Source organism: Pteropus vampyrus, unplaced genomic scaffold, assembly GCF_000151845.1.
Source record: "Pteropus vampyrus isolate Shadow unplaced genomic scaffold, Pvam_2.0 Scaffold588, whole genome shotgun sequence".
Lineage (NCBI taxonomy): Eukaryota > Metazoa > Chordata > Mammalia > Chiroptera > Pteropodidae > Pteropus > Pteropus vampyrus.
The window spans coordinates 189941-197598 of NW_011889369.1; the positions used below are offsets into that span (position 1 = coordinate 189941).

The window sequence follows — 7658 nt, forward strand, 5'->3', positions numbered from 1 at the left end:
ATTGTGAAGCTCATGGGCGGAAGTTCAGACTTACCACCAACCACCACCTGATAAAGCAGCGAGGAGAGACAGCGAAGAGATTTCATAGATAATGCCTCGGGGAGATTTCATAGATAATGCCTCGGGGAGGAAGGACATGTGGATACATGCTCAGGTCCTTATCGCAGCGACCCGACTTCCTTCTCCCCAGTCCGTGCCCACTTTGCCTTCAACCAGGTCTCTGCAGGTTGCACCTCTCCCTAGTACAGTGACCTAACCCACCGGCCCGAGGAATGTGCCCCTTGCCGACCTGCCGCATCTGGCTGCTATGATCGCCCATGGACTGTTACCAGGATGCGCTAGTCCTAGGAGGCGCGTCAGGCAGTTGCCCAGGTCCCGCCCCTCCTCCTTCCCGCCCCCACAGCAATCCCGTGTTCCCTCCGGTCCCAGCTCTTCCACTTTATTGGCTGGGCAACTTGGACAACTTGTTCAGTGTCTCCGTGACTCAGTTTCTTTATTAGTATAACGAGAATAATGTTGCCAGACGTGTCGCCAGAAACTTCATGAGGTCACAGGTGTAGGCTGAGGTGGGGAAGCAGGGCATGCCAGGGGTGTGGCCCACTTGCTCATGCAACTTACCCGTGCTCAAGGTCAACCCCCGTCCCCCCGATGACAGTGTACTTCTGGGCAGACCCCGCATTATTGTTTCATGTCACCAATGGGCACTTCGGATCACACGGGCCTGTGATATACTCATGGCCTCATGTACGGTCTGAGGCGGAGCCCAGGGGCAAGCCAAAACTCGCACCTCCAAATCACGATGTATTTCCTAAGAGGATATGGCTTTGCTCCCAGCCCGGGGGCCTCCCACCCTGTTCTGTCGGCGCTTGCCACAGCCTCCACCGGCGTCTCGTCGAGCAGCACTGCCAAGTGAGAGCTGCTCATGGTGTGGCCCAGCTAGGCCTCCTCGGCGGGGCCCGTGCTCAGCGCGGGTCTGCTCTGGGGCTCTTGCTACCTAGGTGAGAAGGGCACAGTCGAGCGCAGGCCAGGATTAAGGGTTACCTGCCCTGCGTCCATATCCGTTTCCTCTTCCTCCTCCTCCTCCTCCTCCTTCCCTGCTCCAGCACCATCCCCCGCCTTCCCATGTACACGAGCGGCCAATGACCTGTAGGTGTTAGTTGTTGGGTGCCTTCCAGGAAATCCCGTTTGTCCTTCCACCCCTGGCCCAGCCCCCCAGTTCCTGTCAAGAACATGGAAATGATGGCGAGAGCTCTCGCAGCCATCCTGAGCCAGGAGGCATGCCGTTGACGGCAGAAAGTTACTGTTCTTTCCAACTCCTGTTACTTGAAGCTAAAGGCAGCTGAGTATTTGATGCACCCGTCAAAATGTACGTCTTCTTCCTAGCGTTAAGGTACTCAAGGTGTAACAACTTGTCTTTGACTGTTGAGGGAAGTCTTGACATTTTCTTACCACTGAACCCCCCAAATTTCACGCAGCTGTGGCGAGTTCCTAAATTTTCATGGATGTATCCCTTTGGCAAGCACGTGTATTATCTTAGTGTCTAGAGTATCACTAAGGCCTGGCTCTGCCGCCTGTCAATGGGACGTCACCCATTTAATGGAACGGTGTGCTGTCCGGAGTCTCATGAGACGATCAAGATCTGGGCACTGAACCGTGGCCAAGAGCGGTCGAGCTGACGTGCCCCCACGGCGAGCTGGCCGAGGACCACATCCTGTCCTGCCGAAGGACAGCACGCTGCTCCCAGCATCCTTGGTTTGGGGGACGCGGCAGGGAGGTCCCCGAGCTACAGCTGAACGACGCGTGTACTGGCTCATTCCGGGAAGGACAGCCGCGGCGGGGGGTCGTCACGCCTGTGAACTTGCAACGGCCCAGTGTCGCCAGCGACGCGCCTCGTCTCCTGCACAGACAAACGCGTGAGCGAGCGTGGACAGTGACACGCCCCCACCCCCCGCCCCCCATCCTTCGGGTCTTGGATGGTGGCGTGATCTCCGTGACGTCTCTGGAGGTGAAGATCTGCTCGTGGCCGCTTCCCACGAACGCCCCCTCCCTTCCGCTTCTCCACTCACTCGGCAGCTAAGCGTCCGGGGCCAGCCCCGCGCCAGCATTCATACGGCGCTCGGGACACAGCGGGAGACAAGGCAGACAGAAGTCGACCCCGGTCGCTTACAGACTAGTGGGAGTAGACAGTAAAAAAAAAATCATAAATAAGGAAGACCTGTAAATGTGAGAAAGCGGGAAGCACTCGGGAGAACGTGGACCCCAGCAGTGGGACAGGAAGGCTGGGCGTTACGGGTTGACCGGCGCCCCCTTCCCCGCCCCCAGCCCCCCAGGAAGATACAGGGAGCCCTAGTCCCAGTGCCTCAGGGTGGAAATAGGCGATTGAGAAGTAATTGGTTAGCAGAGTTCATGCTGGGGCAAGGTGGCGCCTAATCCAGTGTGACGGGTGCCTCCATGACAAGGGGGATCGGACACAGAGACGTGAGCACAAGGAGCACATAGCTGCCCTCAAGCCGAGGAGAGGCGGGGCCAGACCCCGCGCAGCTCGCGGGGCACCAAAGACTGGGGGCGTCTGGCCTCCGGAACTCCGAGCTGACACGTTTCTGTTGCTTTAGGCGGCTCCGTCTGTGGGACTTTGTCTCTGCGGCCCTGGGGGGCTAATCAGACTCCCGCCTCTGCCCAGACTCCGGGGACACCTGTACCCACTATGCCGGGGGGGCTCCTGGGCCAGGAGGTGGGGGCTTGGTTTTCCCAGTGACGCTTCGCTCTAGACTGGGGACCCCTTGAAGACAGAGCCTGCAGGAATCTCCCCAGAGAAGTGGTCCTCTGTCGCGGGGTGGACTGTGGGGCCCCCGGGGAAAGGGTGACCGCACGCTGAGCCTTCGTGGGAAGCCGACTACCTGACCAGCACAGCTGAGGCCCGCCATCCGCCCTGCTCCGTCACTGCCAACGGCCTGGGGGCAGAGGGCCGCCTCTGGGGGCCTTCCCTTCCCCCACAGGCGATGGGGGACATGGTCAGTGGGTCAGCGTCATGCACCCCCACCCCCCGCCAGGAGGCCTTGGCACGGGGCAGGCCTTGTGACACACGTCCTCTCACACTCCGGAGGCCAGAGAACAATGGCCCCCTCTCACCTCCTGAGCTGGTTCTTGAGCCTTGGGACAGTCCCAACTATGGCCGAGGGTGAGCGACAGCAGTGCAGGGCCAGCAGGGAGGGCCAGCCCTTCCGTGCCCACTGCTCCAGATGGTCAGGATTAGCTTTGTCCCAGAGAAACCCAGGGGCTGCTTTGGGGAAGGCCCCGTGGGATGCCCCCTCGTGCCCTGCCTCCCCCCTCCCAGGGCCTCAGCCCTTCGGAGCCTTTGGCCCTCCTGCACTGGGCCGGCCACCCCACACACGCTCCCTAACATCACCCCCCGCCGTGCAGGGCAGTGACCCTCAGGCAGGACACCAGGGCTCCTAGGGGACTTGTCCCAGGTCCTTCAGCAAGGAGGTAGGGAGCCGGACTCCAGAGCCATCTTCTCCCAAGCCCACCATCTTCCCACTGTGTCCTGAGTCACCCATGGGAGCAGCCTGCGGAGTGGCCCTGTCCCGCAGTGGCGGAAGGAAGGGCTGAGCTCCCTCGAGGCTTGGGCTCCCCTCCCCACGCAGAGAGCAGGAAATCCTCTTTCGTGTGCACTTGTTCTAGGCTTCGGCATCCCTGTCTGCAGGTGTGGCTGAGCCACCTGGCCCAGCGTGCACCCTGAGAGGCCCTGGTGCTTCAGCTTCTGGGTTCATCACCACCACGCACTGTCACCTTGCCCACGTCATACCTGCCATTCCAGGTACTTCCTCCTGCTTCTCCTCTAAGCCCACTGCCTGGGACCTGCGAGCCACTGCAAGTGAAAGCTTTGGCTAGCCAAGGTCCACTGAGACCCAGTGACGGCCAGGGCCTCTGCTCCCAGAAATCTGCCTTGTTTACTTAACTGAGCGCTGCTGGCACCTGAGGAGTGGAACCTTTTAAGTTAGGGACCTCTTGTGTTTCTTTGCTGTCTAGAGGCTCATTCTTATGCATTGCCTACCCACCCCTCCCCACCTTGCAGACACCGGCTGCCACTTCAGGACTTAGGTGTAGATATGTAACCTTTAGAAAAACTGAGTTGGGAGTTTGATGGGAGATGGGATCAGTTTCCTAGGCTGCTGTAAAAAATGACCACAAATTGGGTGGCTTATGACAACAGAAATGCTCGCCTCGCAGTCCTGGAGGCCGGTGTCTGTGGGTCTTAGGAGAGGGTCCTTCCATGTGTCTTCCCGGCTGCTGGTGATGGCAGGTGTTCCTTGGCCCCCTCCTCATGTGGCGATCCCTGTGTGGGGGTCAGTCTCTCTGTTCAAACTCCCTGCTTTTTCTAAGGACACTGTCATTGGATCAGGGCCCACCCTAAGGACCTCATCTTCATCACATCTGCGAAGACCTTACTTCTGAATAAGGTCACATCCCCAGGAGACATAGCTTAGGGCTCCCACACGCCTTCTGGGGACGCACAGTCCAGCTCATGCCAGGGGTGGTTCCTCAGCCACACGACCCAAAGCACACATGACGTGCTTCACCTGAGACCTAGATGGCACTCCTAAGTCCCCAATGAGTTTCCGCCACAGATTTGCCCAATGTCATCGACTTAACTAAACGCGGTTTCCGAAGTGATTGTCCAAGCTTCTTTTTTGGGAATGAGTCCCTAAGGCATAACTCGGCACTTTCCCCAGCAGCCTCCAGCTTTGGGGTTTTCCACTCACCTGAACCTCAAGTGGGGACTTTCAAAAGTGTCCCTCTCCCAACCTTCAGTCCCACAGATAGATGGGCCTCCCACTTCCTGGATCCCCCTGCAGCAGAGAGACAGGACGGAGCCGGCACCCACCGACCTTGATGCAGAAGAAGTGGTTCCCATTGTATTGTTGGTTCTGCCAGGCCCAGGACGGTGAGAAATGACTGCTTCTCACCGCGGGGGAGGTTCCTCCTGACCCACCACCGCCCGCTGGAAAGGACAGCCAAGGTCACGGTCTCCCACTGTGGCGGCCTAAGACCGGGGGCCGGGAGTTGCCAGCTGTCCCATTTTTCAAAGAAAACGAACACACAGGCGTTTAGGTAAACACTCCCCAAGGACACAGGGCCGGGACCTGAGCGGGGCCGCAGGAGTCTCAGGCAGGGTACAAAGTGCGAGGAGGCGCTCACTCTCAGGGTAGTGGCCTAGGCGCCCCTCTTGCCCTCACTCTGGCCCCACCTTGGCCCTGGGACCTCGGTTCTAGACCCGAGTCCAGAAAGGGAGTGTGGGAAGGTGGCAGGGTGCTGGCCTGCAGAGGGCGGCCGAGCTCAGCCTGTGCGCACCTGGGCTCGCCCTGGATCGCTCCGCCCCGCCTCCCGGAGCCCCGCCCCCCGGGGTCCCGCCTTCCGCCCCACTGCTGTTTTAGCGTAGAGAACTCCAGCTCGTCCTTCAAAGGCCCGTCTCAAATGCCCTTCCTCGGGGCAGTCTCCTTGCTGCCCGCTTCCTCCGAGTACTGGCGTCTCTTGAACATACCCTGTCACAGGAGACACCGATGTCACCATGGCCTGCCCCCCGCCACTCATCTTCCAGGCACTGGGTGGAGGGGGGCTGCAGGGGGCGTGAAGGGTGAGGGGTCTGTCTCGTGCAGATTCTCGTGCAGCGGCTCCAGTGCAGGTGGAGTGAAACGACCCACAAAGGTGGGAGTGGGGGGCGAGTGAGTGACACTCTGTCCCTGGTCCCCTCGCCCTCACTTTACAGAGGAGAAGCCGAGGCCCTGGGAGGGAGACACGCACCCAGGTGGTGCGCAGAGGAGCTGGCGGAGCCCCTGGACACGGGCTCCCGACTCCCGGTCAGGAGGGGCCCCCGGGTCTGTTCCTGCTGCCTGTCCCAGATGGGGACTCGTGAGCCAGCTCTGCTCCCTGGAGGCCTGGGGGAGCGATGCAGACCCCCACCCCCAGCAGCCCAGGGCCAGCCCGCAGCGGATCGAGGTGTGGCGTGCGGGAGAGGCTGTCCTGTTGGGAGCCTGGTGCCTGGGAGGGGCGCTGTGGGAATGGGCACAGGGTGGCCGGGGCTGTGGGTGCATTGGGAGAAGCTGGGGCAGCATGGCCCCCCGTTCCAGCTGCAGCCTGGTGGTTGCTGGGATGGCCAGGCCTTCTGCTCAGAGACCTCGGTGGGATCTTCAAGGACCACCCTCAGCCTCTCTAGTTGGGTGGGGTGAGGCACCCAGAAACATGTGAGGGAGAGGGAAAGGGTGAGCGAGGTGATGGAGACCACAGAGGCCTCGTTCCCTTCCGCCCACCCCTCCAAGGGCTCTCGCGGCCCCTCCCCAGCCCCTCCTATGCCTGCCCTCTGAACGTCCTGGCTGCGAGCTCCAGCCAATCAACAGAATGGAGGTGCCTGAGATCAGAGGTTAGGGGCTGCTGCATTCCCAAGGCTCCCCGCCCCTTCCACACAGCCCTCCCCAGCTCGAGTGCCCAGGGTGGCTGGGCAGGGCAGGCTGAGTGAGGGTCACTAGGCCATGGCCCCTGGCACGGGGTAGTGGAAGGAGCTGACCTAGGAAGGGCGGGGAGACAGCCCTCCTCCCAACCCTGCCACAGGCAGCTGGGGTCCCCTCCCATCAGCTCTGCCCAGCGGGGTGGGGCCAGCAGATGGGAGGTCCCCCGAATGCTAGCTCCCCCCATTAGCGCCTGCCTGCAGCAGACTCCCCGGAGGGACTTTGGAAATGCAGATCCCTGAGCCATGTTCCACTGGGGCCCGACTCTGTGGGGCTGGGCCGGGCCCTGGGTCTGCGTTTGAAGATGCTCACAGGGATCCCGACAGCGGCCAGCGAGAAGTTCTGGACCAGAGCCCCCCCCCCCCCGTGGCATTTCCTGCTCCACCTGGCGCCTGCTCCGGTCTGCGAAGACCCCAGATAGTTGGGGGGTGGGGGCGGGTCTGCAGACCCACAGCCAGTAAGCCTTGTTCCCAGGGCGGGTCCGAGGGCCTTCTTCTGGTCCTCGGAAGAGCACCGGCCTCCCCACCTCCTCCAGTACTGGCTGCAGACTGGATCCTGTCCTGCCCAAGAAAGGTGTGTTGAAGTCCTGGTCCCCAGCACCTCAGGATGAGACCTTACCTGAAAATAGGGGTTTTTTTTGCAGATGAAATGAGTTAAGATGAGGTTCCTAGGGTGGATCCTGATCCATGCTGACGGGTGTCCTTATGAAAATGGAAAGAGGGCACAGACTGGCACACGGGGAGGCCATGTGAACATGAAGGCAGAGACCGGGGACCCTCAGTGCCAGGCCCTGCTGGGCACTGGGAGGCAGAGACAGACCCCCAGCAGAGGGGGGCAAGTGTGTATGTCCCCTCAGCCCCAGGAGGGGGAGTCGAGTGAGGCCCTGTGCCTGGTGGGGGAAGGTGCCTGACGAGGAGGACACGGGCAAACCAGGTGAGGGGCACTTTCTAGGAAAACCACCGGCCTCAGGAGGCAGTCAGGGCAGATGAGCCGGTGCTGGAGGCCTGGAGGCTGGTGCAACCGTCCAGGTGAGAGGCAGGGGTGGGGGGTGGAGTGAGAGTCAAGAACCACAGCCAGTACTGCTTACTGGGGTGGGGGGTGAGATGAGGGCCGGAGGGTGTGCGGGAGGGGCAGGGAAGGAGTGCGGAGTGGGGG

The 7658-nt window shown here is 61.2% G+C and overlaps 1 long non-coding RNA gene across 1 annotated transcript; it reads right to left on the reverse strand.

Moving 5' to 3' along the window:
• Positions 1–493: 493 nt before the first annotated feature.
• LOC111733618 lies at positions 494–2266 on the reverse strand. The gene is made up of 3 exons (XR_002778052.1): positions 2067–2266; positions 1145–1897; positions 494–994 (listed from the first exon to the last, which is right to left on the reverse strand). It is a non-coding gene; the product is annotated as an uncharacterized LOC111733618 (long non-coding RNA).
• Positions 2267–7658: the final 5392 nt, after the last annotated feature.